Source organism: Sus scrofa, chromosome 13 (genome assembly GCF_054392235.1).
Source record: "Sus scrofa isolate SSC_HxYL_T2T_F1_AM1 chromosome 13, Sscrofa_HxYL_maternal_Yorkshire_Landrace_v2.0, whole genome shotgun sequence".
NCBI classification, from domain to species: domain Eukaryota; kingdom Metazoa; phylum Chordata; class Mammalia; order Artiodactyla; family Suidae; genus Sus; species Sus scrofa.
Window position 1 is genome coordinate 134,395,646 of NC_139395.1, and position 17,859 is coordinate 134,413,504.

At 41.6% G+C, this 17,859-nt stretch overlaps 1 long non-coding RNA gene across 4 annotated transcripts in view; it reads left to right on the forward strand.

Moving 5' to 3' along the window:
* The first annotated feature begins 8,795 nt into the window (after positions 1-8,795).
* LOC146397623 (uncharacterized) overlaps positions 8,796-17,859 on the forward strand; it is a 44,352-nt gene continuing 35,288 nt past the window's right edge. The window contains exons 1-2 of one of the 4 annotated variants that reach the window (XR_014824393.1): positions 8,796-8,910; positions 9,541-9,826. This is a non-coding gene — a long non-coding RNA (uncharacterized LOC146397623). Of the gene's footprint in view, positions 9,079-9,517; positions 9,827-17,859 lie in introns of those variants that run through there. The other 3 variants (XR_014824394.1, XR_014824392.1, XR_014824391.1) reach the window with 3 other exon arrangements.

Consider the following 17,859-nt stretch of genomic DNA (forward strand, 5'->3'; position numbering starts at 1 on the left):
CTCATTTGATCCTTTCCAGGCCTTAAGATAATGAACGTTGACCTCTGTGACTCATTTTTTTGCCATGGTGGCCTCTCATTAAAAAAACTTCCCTCCTCCACAGACTGTTCTAAGCAATCATAACTTTAAGCATGCACAACTATTGTCCAAATAGAGATTCATTTCATCTGATTCTTTCATGTGTAAAATCAAACGTGTTGAAGAATATGGTTTTTGGAGTTCCCGTTGTGGAGCAGTGGTTAACGAATCTGACTAGGAACCATGAGGTTGCAGGTTCGATCCCTGGCCTTGCTCAGTGGGTTAAGGATCCGGCGTTACCGTGAGCTGTGGTGTAGGTCACAGACGCGGCTCGGATCCTGCATTGCTGTGACTCTGGTGTAGGCCGGTGGCGACAGTTCCGATTGTACCCCTAGCCTGCGAACCTCCACATGCCGTGGGAGCAGCCCTAGAAAAGGCAGAAAGACAAAAAAAAAAAAAGAATATGATTTTCTATTCCTATTCTTATTATTTTCTGTGAGTCTCTTTATTATACCTTTCTACTGCAATGTGGAAACTTTAGCTATCTGTCATCTAGTCCGCACTATATATGGGACAGTGATAATGACCTTCTGACCCTACAGTTCTTCCTGGCTGTGGGTAGAATTGAAAGCACTTTTTCAATTTCTCCCTTGTCTTTGCTTGAACATACTGGAATTACAACCTCTGACAAAGGCAACATCCCTTTTGTAGTGGAAACAAAAGGAGTGTGTAATGAATTGGTTAAGATTACATTGCATGTTTAGATGATGAAATCCAACTGCAGCTCAATTCCTTTATTTTCTCTAGCTGGGCCTGGTCTTTCAATAAGACATTATTGACTGGCATCTTCCCCAGAACAGGTGCTTTGGAATATAGTCTTGCTGCTTCGAGTTCTTTGGACTGAAAAACAACTACTGTATAGGTCAAGGGAATCAGATATGAGACAGTAATGCCTAGTATCTTAGGATGAGCACTGTAGATGATCCATATCCAGGTGGCACTAAAAGAATGAAGGGTCCTTAGATTTATACGATGTGCTAATAGTTATTATTAACTTTCAAATTAACTTTAGTTACTAAGGTGGCAAGATGTGAATTACAGTTTTACATGCCATTTCTCTGCAAAATTCTAGGACTCAAAGGAGCAAGGAGAGGGGAGGAAGACAATTTTTTTTTTTTTTTTTTTTTTTTTTTTTGCCATCCCCCTGCATATGGAAGTTCCTAGGCCAGGGATCAAATCTAAGCCACAGCTGCGGCAACACCACATCCTTAACCCACTGCACCAGACCAGGAATCCCACACCCTTCCTGTGGCCCAAGCCACTGCAGAGACAACACCCATCCCAGGGAGTTGTCTGGGAAACAATTTTTTTTTTTATAATTCATCAATACAAATGTTGCTATACTAACATTGTAAAATGAATTATTAATCATTATGAATATGGAAACAATTACTGCCACAATCATGTAGTATTAACAAACTCTTTTTATCACAAAACATATCACACTTTTGGTTGCTCTGAATAACAAATTATTGACCTCTTTCTATCCGCCCTCTTGTTTAACTTGTACTTTCATCTTTTCAAAAAAAAAAAAAATCACTTAGAATTTTTGCTTTTCAAAATGGTACAATACCAATATTGGCTGCAGAAAATATTTAAAATGTGTTTTTCAAAGAATGATCAGATCATTTATTCATCTTTTAGAGAAAAATGATTATATTCATCTCAATTATTTTTGCCAAGGACTGTAACACTAATTTTACTCTTTCTAAAAATTAAAATAGCAAACAGTTTATATAAGGTGTTGATAATTACCTATATTATTGTACTGCTGTGACAGATGTTGGCAAAAAAGCCTAAAATGCCTACAGCTGTGCACTCCATGACATCTAGTTTATACTCAGACAGAAGGCTAACAGATGTTCTGAACTGTCACTTTGCCTAAATGTTTTTAAAGTCTAAGGACCCTGCTTTATAATTCACTAGGGTCTGGTTTGGTTTCACATAGGTCCTCAGAATTCCCATCTGTGACAATTAATGTTAAGGACATTGATAAATCAACCCTTGTGTTTTCCCTCTTCTTTAACAAGCAGCCATCAGTTTACATATGGATTGTGGATTGTAAAAGCTGTTTTTATATACATCCTACTTGTGAAATTCTTTCTTTAAACATAGATTTTATTGGGCTACCAGAATTCATGAAGGTCTATTTTGATCTGGGTTACGGAAAGAGCCAGGAAATCACCCATTTCTTTTCGCTAAATTGAATGCACCTTGGAAGTAAAATGTTAACAATTTCCAGTGACAGTTAAATTTTTTCTAGTGAATAAAAAATGTTTTTATTCTACCTTTTAATAATTCTGCTCATAACAATAACTATTAATTGTTCAGCCTGTTAGGATAATGAAAGAACCAAATAAATGGCATTCACAAAGCATACAACACATCTCCTGCCTGACACCCTAATACTTCCTCTTCCCAAACATACCTTCAGATCCTTCATACAGAATTACTGCCCCGTGCAAAGGCCATCAATGCCTTATTTGCTGTTGCTCTTAATTTTAACAAGCTGGATTCCTGTAGTACACTTGCTTAATAGTTTAAACATTCTGTTAACAATCAGGTGTTTGGCCTATCCTGTTTCTTCTCCATTCTGTATAGAAATATAACTCCAAATAGTACATCTTTCTGGGTTTGTTTCTAAATTAGTCCCCACACTTAATTATGAGGATGAGAGGGATGCCTTATTCCTCTTTGTTATAGGCTAAGCTCTCAGTAATCCCAAACAAAAGAGCCAGTTCTAGAAGATATAGGATTTGCTAGCAGGATTATGGTCTCATAGATAATGATGTGCAGTCAGCAGAAGCGAAGCTTTATTTTAATTCAAATAAGCTAGTAAACAAACCACTGACAAGTCTGCTGGTGAGAGTAACTGGCTGCTGTTGCCACATTGGCAGCTAAATTATAGAAAATCTATTATACCCTGTTCACCGTATGTTTAATTTAATACAAGATACAAATTAAACTATCCACAGTGCCTATTAAAATAACAATACTTTTTTATATTTGAATGTCTTAAAATAATTTCTACTGACCTTTTAAAGGGTGGTTTTGATATAGGTGATTATCTGGGGGGGAAAGGTAGTTAACAGAAGGCAAAAAAATTAATTGCCTTTCTAAGAAAATAAAAATATAAATGTTCACTGGTTTGCAGCTGTTAATAAGGTTAATTAGCAGTCATGTATTCTGCTATTACTGTATTTCCCTCCCACCCTCTTGGATTCTGAGGCTGGAGTTTTTTAAGAGTGAGAGTTTGACCTAGGTGAGTCTGTCCTCACGAAACTGTTACCTTGATCAAATTAATCTATGGGTAGCCTTAAACCTGTTGCCAATTGAGACTTAAATTCAGAAAACTGAGTTTAATCTCTAGGTTCAACTCTTTTGTGTGGCACAGGAAAAAAACATAGACTTTTACATTCCTGCTTCAAATCAATCCCTTCATAGCCAAAAGATTCTAAAGAGAGACAAAATTAAGAAGCTGTCTTCCAGAAAAAGAAGAGAAGAAAAAGACAAGACCACACACTGTTCACAAACAATTTCCTCCTGTACCCACAATAGTCAGTAACCAAGAGTGATTGTTTGAGTCTTTAGACTCAGTCTACCAGATTGTAAACACCTGGCTAGGTTTTAGAATTACAGAGCTAGATTTCAAACCCAGATCTACCATTTCTCAACTGTGTAACCACAAATATTTAAACCAGCTGGAGCTTCCCTTATTCTGTTGGGTTTTTTTTTTTTTTTCAGGGGGGGAGCATAATTCCAATTTTATAAATTATGAGAATTAAATAAGAGAAAGTACCTGGTACATAATAGATGGTCAGTAAAGGTTAGCTCCTTTCCTCTTATTACCCTCAAGCAAAAAGAATATTGATCTTTCTTCAAGGGTAAAGGGAGAATGTTAGGAGATGGAATTGAAAGGGGAGGTGTAAATTGAAATTCTCCCTAGAATCAGTTTCCTTGGATCATTAACTCCTTTCCACAAGCAAAACCTTAAATGGAGTGCTCCTTTTTTCTGAAAATCCACTGCAATTTTTACTCTCTTTAAGAATGTATCAGCAAATGAACTTATTTTAAAACAGAAACAGGCTTAGAGACATAGAAAACAGACTCATAGTTACCCCAGGGGAAAGGGGAGGAGAGGGATGAATTAGGAGCTTGGCATTAGCAGGCACAAACTACTATATAGGTCTTACTGTATAGCACAGGGAACTATAGTAACAAACTATAACAGAAAAGAATATGAATATATTTTATATATATATATATAAATGCATTATACAAATTTTGGTTCAAATACAAGCTGATCAAATCCAACTCTGTACCGGCAGTTACAATATTGCATTAGGCATACATTTGGAAAACATCCTTAGTTTACTTATTCTTGAAGATGATAGTATTTTATCTAAAATGCAAGTTAATTTATCTTAGATTGATGCAAGAAGCAATTTTGGGAGCATTGTACTAGTAAGAATATCCCAAAGGGACACAAGACAAAAATATTCCATGGTCTCTTCCCCTGGCTCCACTACTCAGAGGTTAAAGACCAGAGACATTTTCATTTATTGAAACTCTAAAATATTGATACAGTAAGAAATAGGGGAGGGAGGTCTCAAAATGTGTGGCATATTTTAAACGTTTAACATTTTTAAATTAATATTTTAAGATACTGTCAACACATAAACACAAAACATACGACTGCACGTATAATTTCATTTCATATATATCAAGAACATTTTAAGGAGGCCATTGATGAACGCTACCCATAGGCCTTACTCCTATCCCCAACTTTTCTCTTACTCATAAAAGCACACCTTCTTAGTCCGTGTTGTCAGTCTTAGAGTAAAGCAAAGACTGGGGGAACCTCAGAGAATTCCAGAAATTTGGGAAGGAAGACCATGCTGAGTATGTGGCAACTAGGAAAGCAGGCCGCCTTCGAGCCTGCACTCCCCTTCACTACCTCAGCGTCCCAGGTCGTGGCCGCGGACCCACCAGCCGCCTCCTCAGGGAGGGCCACCCCCCCCCCCCCCCGCCCCTAGCCCCTTCCTGGTTCCCGACTTTCTGACCTTGAACCCCTGGAGTTGTCGAGTTGCCCAGGCGCATGCAACCCTTGGGTAGGTCGCCCGCGTCCCCAGGCTCCCACGCCTGTGGCTGCGCCGGGCCCGCGCCTCTCCACGCGGCGCACGAGGTAACGAGCCAAAATGGCCACACTGTGCGCTCGCGGGAACAAGCGGGTCCCGAGACCCTTGAGTCTAGAGTCAGGGAGATGTGACTGCCCGCCCTCGGGGCGCCCAGCGTGGGAAAGGGCGGCCTGGAAAGCGGGCCTGCCAGCTGCCTGGGACCCAAGCCTCCACTCACTCGGTTGGCGCCGACCGTCCCTCGGCGGAGGGCCTCCGCTGTCCCTCTCGAAGCCCGACTCGGAGCCCCAGCCGGAGGCGCGGCCGCGCAGGCCGTGCAGGCCGCGCAGGGACCTGCAGGCCGCGCCGGGACTTGCGGGCGGAGAGCGCGGGAAAGGCGGCGGCGCGCGAGGGCCGACGGGCGGGTGGGCGGGAGCGCCGCGGCTCCGGGGCCGGGGGAGACCAGCCCCGCCGGCCGAGTCGCCGCTTTACCGCCCGAGCGAAATCAGGTCAAGAGAACCGGTGCGCAGGGACTCGCCAGTCTAGGGGGCCCGCTGGAGCCCATGAGACTCGTTCCTTCTCGATCCAGCTACCCTCGGGTTCCGCTGACCCGACAGAGGAAAGACGAAGGAGAGACGGCTAGAAAGAAGTTTATTTTAGAGGCTCTGAAAAATGAGGTTCCCGTGCATCTTCACACACTCGTTCGCGCTCCCGGGTTAGGTTTCAGAATCTCAAGAGCTTGGATTTAAAACCACGTTCCTCCCCGGGTCCTGTCCCGCGGAGGGTCTGCCTGGCCGCGCTCCCCTGTCATTATAAGGGCCTATCAAGTGGCGGGACTGTGTGTTGGTTTTGTCTAAGTGAATAATTGAATCCTTTTGGCGAGTTGACGGGAGCAATACTTTCAAGGTCCGGTGGTGTATTTGGAGCACTCGCAGCCGTACCCTCCTCAGGCTGGGCAGCAGTCGCCCTCCGACCTGGCGGGGGCCGCCCCTATCCGAGCCCCAGGCGGCATTCCGCCGCCTGCCCGCGAGCCCGTGTCCCCAGGGGGGTTCCCCGAGACTCAGCCCGCGCCGGAGGCCATCTGAGTCCGACTCCTTTCCGTGTGGAGAGGTAGAGCGGCCACTTAGTGAATGACGGATTGCCTACGAGAGGGAGGCTATGGCTTTCACGGTAACTGATGGCTAGAGTATGACACTCTGCCATCTCTGTGAAGCCCGTGATTTGTATGGTCACTGGTTCGCTGGAACACCCAGACCCTGATCGTGCGTACAGTGTTTCCTTATAAGCATCACTTGCCAATTTAAAACCAGGTCCCGGGTGCCCTTTTGCTAATCCCTTGTCCCATTAGTCTGATTAAATCCTCTTTTTATCTCCTCTGCCTTTCCTTTCCTTTCTTCCTTCTCTCTCTCCCTCCCTTCCTCTTCTGAGCCTTTCCAGTCCCAAAGCCCAGTCCCGGGATGGGGGTAATCCCCACCCCACCCATCTCGCCAGTACCGCTTGCTACTTGCAGAATTTGGAGAGCTCAACTTTGGCCATAAAGCACTTTTGAATACTGAAGTTTCCAATTCAGAGCCCTCTATAAACGCCCAAAATCGGTACACATGGATTTCCTAATCCTGTCAGAAAGCAGTTCCTTTAATTTAGAATCGTTTTGGTGGTATGTGTTTGCTCCAACAAGAGACATGATGATCAGTAAGCTTAGTTTGTGGATACAGAAAGGTTTGTGTTTGTAGGTTTGTTGGTTTGTTTTAAGCAGTTATCCAGTTGCAGGCAACTAGTTCTTGATTCCCTCTCCTACCAAGGGAGTTTGTCACTTTGTGTCACTGTGACACATTCCACATTTTTTAGTTATAGGCTGAAGTCTTCCCCCAGGTCAGAGAGGATGTCATTGCATTACAGCTTTTGAGAAAACTTTTGGGGGCTTAAACACTGTCTTCCTATCGTTAACCAGAGTGAGGCCACCTGAGAGATTTTTAACTTCCTTAAGGCTGGGATTGAATAGATTCAATTGAAAAGATGTGTAAGGTTTATTTACCTTCAGCCACCTTAGAGTGCTCACTAATGCCTTCCTATATTACTCACTTAGATTCAGCCCCTAACCTCTCCCTTGGTGGAAAGAGGACAAGCAGTTCAGATTCTTCTTTCAGTTCATTATGAAAAGGAAAATGCTTTTAACAGGTTGGGGCATCTTTATAAGATATTCAGGAAAAATATGACAAGGGAAGTGGAAAAGACCATTCGGTTATTTCAGTGGATTACTTTTGTAGTGCAAGGTTATGAAACACTGGATTAAACATTTTACATTTGCCCTCTCCCACTCTGCCTTTAGTTGGAGGAAGTATTTCTACTATTGACTTTCAATTTTGCATAATGCACCCCCACCTTTCCAACAGTGGGGAAAGTAACACACTCCTCAGTCTGTTCTGTTAAAGGTCGCTCTTGATTTACACTCTCCACTCCCTCCCTCTCCCAACACATACTTATACAGAAGGCACATTTTTCTTGATCCAGAGAGAGTTGGGATATGCATAACTTTTTTAGTATTGCCCTGACTTTCATGCTTTTCAAACTGATATTAAAGTGTTCATCTTGAGATATAAAATGAAGTATTGAGAAATAACCACGTGAAGTATTGCTTAATTTTGTTTTAGTGTTTGTTGTTCAAGTTTTGTAGGAAAGACTTTAATTGGCAATAGCCTCTAAGAATCCCTTACTAGATTACTTCAGACCAGTTGTAAACCAATGACATTGTTGTTTCCAAAAGGGAACATGGAAGCTAAGATCAGTTCTGTTAAGGGATTCATCTGAGTATTTATCTTTCTTTTATTTTGAATGGTTTGTGGGAAGAAAAGGAGGACTAATGGGACAGAAGGCAGAGTTAGAGAACCCAGTGAAAACTTGTTTTTAAGATTAAAGCCATTTTCCCAGACTATTGTCTTGCCACAAGTGACAACACACAGAGCAGAAGTCATGAAAGTGGATTACTGTCACTCTAAGCTATTGGAGGCCCAGAGTACCCTAGCATTAATTCCTAAAGAAAGGTAGAGAAACCTAGCCCTCTTCCCTGTGTTTGCCTTGCAGCACTCTCATTGCTTAAATGTTCAGGGCTCAAAGTTGATACAGACCTCAGCTGGGTCTAGGTGGCAGGGCTTCCCCTTTGAGGGGAAGCAGATGTTCTCTGTGGAACTGAGGGGGGAAGCCAGGTGGCTAAAAGAAGAAGCCTGAGGGGATGGGACACTGTAGCAGGAGAGCTGTGGCCACCAGTCCCCTGGCAGGATAGCAATCAATGAGTCAAAGTTAACAGTGAATGCAAGAGAACCAGGAGTAGGACCTCTTGGGTGCAAGAGACTAACCTTGTAACTTGTTCCACTCCTCCCCCTGGGCTTCCATCTTAGGTTTTCTGGGATTGGAACCTAAGCAGAGAAGGGGAGTGTGGTAAGGAAACATGCCTAACCTCAGTCCAACATGCATACATGAGTGGAGCTTGCAGAGATCAGGAGACACATCCCAAGTCCTCAGTGATCTGTGTATCTGGCTTGTGCATTTATGCATGGCCAACAGGGGCGGGGAGGAAAGCCTGGTTTTCTCCAGTCACTCTCTCTGGGGTTGGTGTGTTTCCTCTCCCCCTAACCCTCCACCTCACCCCTTCAAGACCAAAAAGAATTGAAACTCCATTGCCTTTGCCTGCTCTGAGCCTAAAAACTCAGGATTTGATAAGGTTACTGCACCATTGATACAATTGCAGATTTTTTAAACCCTTCTCAAAGAGACAGATGTTTGGGCTGATTAAGAATTGAGGAGGAAACCTGCAGCTGCACCAAGGAATAATCTATTGGACAAATATTTTAATAAAAAAAATATGAAGAGATCAGCCCGACCTTGCAAGGTCTTCTGCTTTAAAAAAATCTTTATCAAACCCCTATTCTATGGCTTCAATAAACAGAACCCATTACCTCACGGCATCTTTTGTTGGCCCCATACAAGAGAGAACAAAATGGTTATTCAGGGGAACGCTTTCGATTTTTATTGTGGGTAGCCTGCACAAAGAGCCGTGTTATTGTATTTAAAAGAACCATCTGTAGCAGAAACAATGGCATCAAATTATCTTTGAATACCCACTGAAAAAACATAAAGCTTTTTTTTTTTATTCTTCTTCTGTACGGTGGGGGGGATAGAGCAGTGTTAGGATAACTGACTTTTTTGTTGTTCTCTGGGTGCATTCTTCTCACTCCCCCTCTCTCTCCCCCTCACCCTCTCTCTCCTCTCTCTCTCCCTCTCCCTCTCTCTCTCTCTTTTAAAAAATCAGCCATTTGGGGTTTTAAGCCATAAACGATTTTTCTTGTTGCAGGGGATTGCAGTGGCAAAGCTAGGCTAGGTCTTGGAGGCTGGTGTAAGGCGAAGCGGGTGAAGGCAGGAGGCTGATGGAGAGACTGAGGGGAATAAAAGCCGAAATGGATTCACGGTGCCTTGGATGGAGGACGAGAGGGGAATTGCAAGCTCCTTCAACTCGTTCTGTCCGGTGAGAAGTGATCAAGCTTGGGCTGACAAGAGGCTCAGGGAGCCCTCACGTTCTTTCGCTTTTTTACCTGCCAATCAAACTGCTACAAGACAACACCCTGATCTGGCATGGACATGTAAGTAGCTTGCAACCCAACTTTGACATTCACTGCTAGCTCACTCCTCTCCGCCCACCCCCCCAACTCACTTTCTTCCCCTCTCATTCTATTTTTTTTCTTTTGACCTTTAAGAGATCTGGAAATACATCCTGTGTAGCAGTCATTTAACACAGACAGATTTAAGTCTGAAAGCGTTAACTTTTGGAATTAAACACTAATTTTGATTTCTTTAACAAACGCAGAAATGAAATGACATTATTTTATTCTCTTCTGAACAGTTTTAGGGCTGAGCATAATCAGTTGCCTTGCAGTGGTGTGTGTGTTTCCTTTTCTATTAAAAAATTTTTTTAAATCCGTGAGCCCCCAGAGAGAAATGCAAAAATGAAAAATTCAGGCTTCCATTTCAAAAATATTAAATTCTAGCATTTCATCCCTGCAAAGAACCTTCTCCATACCAAGGTTACATGGAGTAGAGTGAGTTGAGTCAAAAGGTACATGTTAAGGGGTTGCTACTGTTTCATCTTGCATCTTACTATTTTGGTGGTGATTGAGGGAAGGGATGTGAAAAAAGAGAAGGAAAGGGACATGGCGACATTTTGTTCTTTATAAGAGATTGATATTGAGGGGGCCAGAAAGGCAAGAGGACAGGATAAGCAGGAAATATTACCTGAGAGAAGGAATTACAGAGCATGGCGATGCTGGAAGCTAGGAAGGCTTCTGCGGGAAGTTGTGCGAGGGGGAGATAGGGGATTGCTCTCTGGCGCCCTCTAATGGCAATTTGAACCCATATTTTTACTTTCTCAATTCAGTACTGGGAAAAGCAGCTGGGTTTTTGTTGTTGCTTTTGGTTTTTTCCTCCACAGACTTAGAAACTAGAGACTATTAGCGGAGTAAATTGATTGTTTTCAACCCCGAAACTTATGTATATGCCTTAAAATTATCAATGGTTTTTCTTCAAACATTCCTGTTCTCCTGAAATTCGTTAGAGTAATAGAAGTAAGGCTAATGGCAAATTGATTTATAGAGGATGGCCCATGCCCAATTAGTAATTTGGGGAAAGGGATTCCTTTCCCACCTGAACAGCATTCTGACTCTTCTAATATACTCGAGAGGTGTGGCGGGGTGGAGTGGGGAGGGATGATTTGGAAATTGCAGATTCTGACACTGGCTCATTATAATACAATTTAAAGGGGGCTCTTAGGAACCTCTGTTATTTCGACATGTGGTGGTAAGGGGGCTTTACTTCCCGCCTCCTTTCTCTTTTTTTCTTTTTCTTCTTTCTTTCGTTCTTTTTTTTTTTTTAAATTTGGTAGATAAAGGTTAATCTTGGGCTGAATGATAGAGCTATGATTGACAAGAGAAAAGGTGTTGAGGGCAGGTCGCGCTGTCTTATTTACAGCCCACTGCTTGCTGTAGAGTCTTTGTTAGGACTGGAAAGCTAATTTAGTGCTGATCAAAAGCACCACAGAGTTAAAGGACTGGTAATGACTGCTAATTTCATTTCAGCCTCATGCATCCCCAACTGCTGTAATTAAAGACATGCTATTTAAATACAGGTGAAGGGTGTTTTTTTTTTTTTTTTAAGTTAGGGTGGGGGTGAGTGGATTACAATTTTATGTAGATTTCATCTTATACTTGGGTATTATGTAGTCCAGCATTAAAAAAAATTTTTGTAGAGTCGCTTCTTGTCATTTATACCTGGCTTTGCAGAATACGCAATGTGAAACGTGTCAATCACATAAAAGTCTCTGTTTAAAGAAAGAAAGGGGGGAAAGGGATGCAGAGGAGTAACTGTTTGGGGGGATTTAAATATTTGGGTCTCTTTTTTTTTTTTTTCCCCTTCAAATTAATAGAAAGACCTTCGAAATAGCTAAGGTATTTGAAACTTGGGGCAGGGTGAACAGGCCAAAGAGATCAATGTCAGCTTTTTAAGTACTTCTAAAAAGATCATGTGAACAGATGGAAAAATATATTTTTAATTAAATAATTTCCCTCACACTGTAGCTGCAGTGTTGGCTCAGAAACCATGTAATTCCTCAACCGATAGGAGTTTCTTTATGAGAACATCAAAGGATAAAAAGCTCTACATTTTCGTAGTTGGTTAAAATTGATACCCCCCCACACACACACGCACACGCACGCACACACACTTGCACACACCCCAAAAAAGAATTTAGCCTTTAATCTCTTTTTATCCAAGAAGACTAAAGCTCTGTACTCGACCCCGCAAGCGGCTCTCGCCTTCCGGGGCTGGAACCCGGCTCAGATGTGAAGCGACGCTGAGCCGCCGCGCAGGTTCGTGCCCAGCGCCCCCTGTTGGACTCAGTAGGAGCTGCGCAGCGCCAGTCCTAGAAATAGCTAGAACTTTGCTCTGGGGTTAAATAAAACTCTTTATTACCCTCCAAAAAAGAGATAGGGTAAAGAAGCAAATTGTTATATCCTTAAAAGATAATATAAGTTTAATTCAATAAAAAGTTAAAAGGAGATAACACAATTTTAATTCAGTAAAAAATAAAGAAGTCTCTATTCCACCTCCTCATATCCTGGCAGCCATCCATCTACCCCCCCATTCAGTGATAGTAAAACAGGCAAAAGAGGCGTGATTTTAAGAGAAAGAGAAAGAAAATTTTCCTCTGTAGCAGTGGAGAACCAAACAAAAGTTTTTTCTCCCGTTCTGTCCAGATTTGGAAAAATAAAATGGAAGATGGGGCTGCGTGCTGTTTTGACGTTGTCAGCAGCATCTTGAATGCCCTCAGAAATCCTTCAAGTAGAGTAACTGAGTCTCTGAGTAAACGAAACAACTTGATCCTTTTAAAATTTATTTTCAGAGTGTAATTAAAAGGCCGGTTTCTTCTTTAAATGTTTCCCATCCCTCAAACCAATTTGATCAAACTTTTCCTTCCCTGGCTAGCGATTAAATTCCAGATATCTGAAATTTCTTAAACAGTATCTAGTACCTGACATACACACCCTCTTTTTTTCTGAGCCATAGGATTTCAGGAAAGGAGTGTCAATGGTAAAAAAATTTTAAAAAAAAGTATTCTCTTTTGAAATTCAGCATTTTCATTGATCAGGAATCCAAATTATCCTAGGGGTAGAGGAGCATTTTTACACTTTCAAAAACTACCTGTCTACATATGAAAGAGCTTTGGCTTTTTCTTTGGTCAGCGAGTGAGGGCAAAAGTACACTTTGAATTCGTTCAGAAAGGCAATTATAAAAATGACACATCCACTAAATTTAAAACAGTGGGAAAATAGGGGTTTGTTTATGTGCTTAAAATCAGACTGAAACAATATGTGTGCTAAATGAACACATGATCTCAACAAGGTGTTATGATTTCTATCTTGAGGAATGTACTTACAATTTTAACTTTTATATAAAAACCTTAAGAAGTTGAGAGCTTGCTTATTGTTTTTTAAAGTTTGCCTACTGAAGAAAACTAGCTTAATTTTCATAGCAGAATTACTTTTTAAAATGTATAACACTGTGGCTACCGAAATTGTTTTTAATGTTGATCTTCCCCACCTCCCACAGTCATCGGACCTGAGATTGTGTTTTCAAGGAAGTTTCTATTTGGTAAGATGAGAGACGCTTTCTCCATCTGATTCCAGAATCGAGTCTCAGCTTAAGCTTCTCAATAAATGAGTTTGGATACAGTGGTAGGAAGAGAATTAAGGCATTTAATCATTTTTTACCTGGAATTCTATCCAAATGATGGGCAAACAGGATTCCCTGCTACAGACAACCGTTCCCCTACCCTTTGCTTCACCAAAGATGATTGCCCATTACACAAATATTAAGTCCTGGCCAAGTTTGGTGCCAACCCTGTTAAGGTAACAGTGTTTCTGACAAACACGGTCCAAGACTGCCTGCAGCATGGGGAGGCCAAAGCCAGCAGAATCTTGGAGGCAACCAGGTAAAGGAGATATACTTGCTTGCTGTTCGGAAGTGATGTAGAATTTGCAAAAGCAGAGGCCAGAGGTTTCATACCGTCTTCTTCCCCAGGCGGTCCGGCCTGTATGGAGGGGGCAAGGGGAGGAGCCTGCACCTGGCTGCGGGAAGAAGGCAGGCAGTGAGCCTCCAAATTCCCAGGGCCCAAGGAGAAAGCACAACCCCTAGTTTAGAAAAAAAGAACTGAACAAGTGGGTGGCCTAGGTCTGGAAATACCACCCAGCTCTCCCAGCACAAAGTCATTTCTGTGGTTTCAGGCAGCCTCAGCCCCTGCTGGAAACTCACGCCCCTCTTTGGCCAGCAGGAAGGCAGCCCTTCCACCTTGGGGGCTGGGGAGGGGGCAGCGAGTGACTGACTCCTTAGTAGCAGGCAAAGCTGCAACGCTGGCAACCTGCCGAGTTTCCTCCGCAGCAGCGAAGCGCCCTTTAGGGGCGGGGCGGGCATTTTTGGTTTCTTTACCAGCTTCCATGCCTGAGCCCACAACTGTTGGTTGAGCTCCCTGCTTTGTAAGTAGTCAGTCTTGCCCAGTTCTGAGGGCGATCCAGGAGGATGAGCCAGCCTGGCTTTGGATCCATTGAGCGCTATGTCTTCAGCCCCTCTCCCTACCATTCCCTCACACCTTTCCTGGTGAACCCAAGCCTCACTCTGAAAGCCAGTATGTAGGGCTTTGAGTTTGGGAGCTATTTGGAAGAGGAGAAAATCGTTGATTATTAAAACCAAGATTCAAGGATAAACTCTCAATTATTATTATTTGCCCTTTTACATTATCTTTAAACTTTGAAGATCCTCTAGTCCCATTGATCCAACCCTGAAACAGACAAGGCATCAGGGAGAAAGCCTAGCCTAGCTTGAAGGAGCTGGGGTATAGACAGATACTCATCTCTCCACCATTCAGCAGGCAGATAAGCACTTCTAGGCTGTGGGTCCTAATCCAGGGCACAGCTGCTATGTGGGTTGCTGAAGGGTGTTGAAACTACAAGTACAACTTGACACCATTGAGCCCACAGTGCTTGTCAATAATCTGTGAATTAGGTGCAGAGATTGTCACTGTAGATCATAACAGTTTCTGGAGGACTCATTACAGCCTATCGTGTAAATGATCTTCAAATTAAGGGGGGGAGGGGAAAGGAGTAGGGAGAGCCTACAAAAAGGGAAGAAGGGTGGGAGGGGAGATAAAAGTCAGAGCCTCAGCTCCTTAGGAGCCTTTAAAGATTATCAGGCTAGCGATCTGAGAATTCCACTGGGATGGGTTTGGAAGGCCAACTCTGTCTGAGCCGGGGCTGCAAAGGGGGCACTAGGGGTTGAGCAGAAGTGGGCCCCTGGGAAGGCAGACTTCTCAGACATGTCTTTTGACAGCAGAAGAGCTTTGGGGAGAGGGCTCCAGATGTCAATGGGAGGCCTAGAGGATGCCAGCCCGCCCAGGATGGGTGTACACTTTCATTTAGAGTAGCCTCCAAAGCTAGGTGATGCTGCAAATCTTGGAGAAAAAGTGGCTAATAGTTTTGTTTAGAGCTGATGGTAATTGTAGGTGTTTTGTTTTTTTTTTAAATAGTTTGCATTCAGTACTTTTTCATGAAAACAGGTGAAAGTCTTTCTTCCTTTTTCTTTAATAGTATTCCTGTCCCTCAGGCACAGGTTAAGCAGATCTTTCTTTCCCCACCTTGCTTTTGGGGGTGCCAAACCTCTCTGCCTTCTGAGGTAGTTGAGTTGTCACTTTTTGTGAGTTTGTATTATGTCTGATTGTATTTCCAAAAGGGGATTTTGCAAGTAACACAGGAGCAGTATGCACCATGAGATCTCCAGAAGGAAGAAAACTAAATCCCATTGCTGTAGCTTGGAAGGGACCAGGCTAAGGGAAAGATGCTCTCTCTGCTTGGTGTATTGCCAATGCAGTGTGTGTGGAGCCCAGCATGCACTGAGGTGTCATTCATGTGTCATTTAAAATGGTCTAGAAAAAGCTTAAGGAATGTTTGTTTTCCACTCAAAAGTTGTGGTCACAACTAAATGAAATAATCAGAGAATTTGAAACAATGATCTTTTTCCTGAAATGAGGATAACAATCCTAGTCAGTGGAAAATTAGGATTCTGAAGAAACCTTTTTCTTTTGGTATGATTAATTGCACAAGATAGTGCGATCAGTCAGGGAGGTATGTAGTAAGACTCCCAAGCTGCAGCAATGGTTTAGAGGTATGAAAAGGCCCAAGAATTTTTTGGGCCATTTGCAGTTCCTGGGGATCTGTTTGCTGGGTTTTTATTTTTGTTTTTCATTCCCTTCTCCTAAATTTTAATATCAAAATCATAGGTTCATTTTTTTCAATACAAATGAAAACCACTGGTGGCAGCTTTTTAAGTTTTCAGTTTGTCTCTTTAAAAGGGGAGTTTATATTTAAATAGATTATTTAATGGGCACACTGAATTTTTTCCCCTGCACAACAGCTGCAGTGCAGAGATGGAATCTTATGTTAAAACTGCTTGATAATTCAAAAAAGGAAATGAAATTGTGAAGTATGAATCCCCTTTTCCAGAAAATATTTGAGCTGGAATATATGAAGGATATACATATATAATACTATTAGCAATATGATTGTTATTGTATATAACCCTAAAGACGTACATAAGTGATTACGTATTACTTTTGTTGCTGTAATTTGAAAGACAAAATATAGTTAGTTTTCTAACTATTGAATTCTTTTAAAAATGTATTTATTTCATCAGTGGGAATTAGATGAAAGAGAATGAGTATAAAAAGGAGCTAAATGCAGAGCAGCCCTGCATTCCTTAGGTTTCAAGGGTCCTTACAGCTCTTGAGTGAAATTATTTGGTGAAATTGGGTCTGGACTGAAATAGCATTTGTTATCCCCTTGTTCATTTGTTATGTGTAATACCACTTCTGGAAATTAAAGGCAAGGTGCTGAAGGGACAGACAAGAAGAAAAAACATGATTAAGCAATTTTAAATTGTCAATCTACCATGCATCCATATGCACATCTATGTCTTAGTAAATAAGAAAGGATAGAGGTATATGCTTGTTCTTTTTATCGTCTAGAAACATTTATTATTTCTGTTCCTGTCAATAATCCTTCATGCTTCCAAAATCTGACAAGTTTGGCAATAGAAAGAAAGTGGGGGAAATGTAGATGAAGGAGTCATGTTAAAAATTGCTTTATAAAAATTTAAGTGTCTCCTCTAGGATTTTTTTGTGGGAGATCCTTCACAGTCTAAAGCAAATGGAGTTTGATAACAGTACAGTTCTAGTCTAATTTTTGTTCTTACTTTCAATATTCTAACGGTTTCCTGCTTTTTTTCTTTTTTTGATTATTTTTGGGAAATATATGGTGCTTTTGTAAGGAAAACAATTCCTCTAATACTTTTATTTACCTTCATTTATCTGTATTTGTCTATAAATCTTGGAGAATCAGGTGTTGATCATCTGGAAGTCTTGTGGCATGATCCAACTTGAAATGATTGAGGTTTTTTGCAGTTTAGAGGGGAGAAGGAAACAATTTAAAAATTGGCTTATACCATTTCTTTAGTCTGGAATTCTCAGTTTTCTTTTTTCTTATATTGAAGGATAAATATCAATAAAATCTCATCTTACCAGATTACACCGGCATGATCCTAAATGTTGAAATCTTCTTTTATTCTTGGCTTTTAAAATCAGGAACTTTTCTCATGTTGCCGTACTTCTCTTTTTAGTTTTGTTTCCCTCTTACCATATTACTGGTATGATCTCTTTCACTGCAGTATGATCACTGCTATGGTCACTTTCACTGGAGCTGTTTGGAAGGTTAGGATCCGAAGGAAATAAGACAAAAAGGGGAGGGAAAAAAAAAAAAAAAAGCCTTCATTTGGCCAACTCCAACTCCTAATATATTTAACCAGTTCCAGAATTAGAAATCCATTCTGTACATTTTCTTCTATTTTTCTGTCTTTTTCTCTTACATAATGAAATTAAAACTTTTGGAGCCCACAGTTGACATTTTTCAGAAAATTGAGTTATCAAGGCAGTAATTATTTCACGGGGAGATAAAACTCTCATAGCCCTAACTGTCAAATAGGGCCCTTTTCAGATTTTAATTACAAAATAAAATTAGTCTGC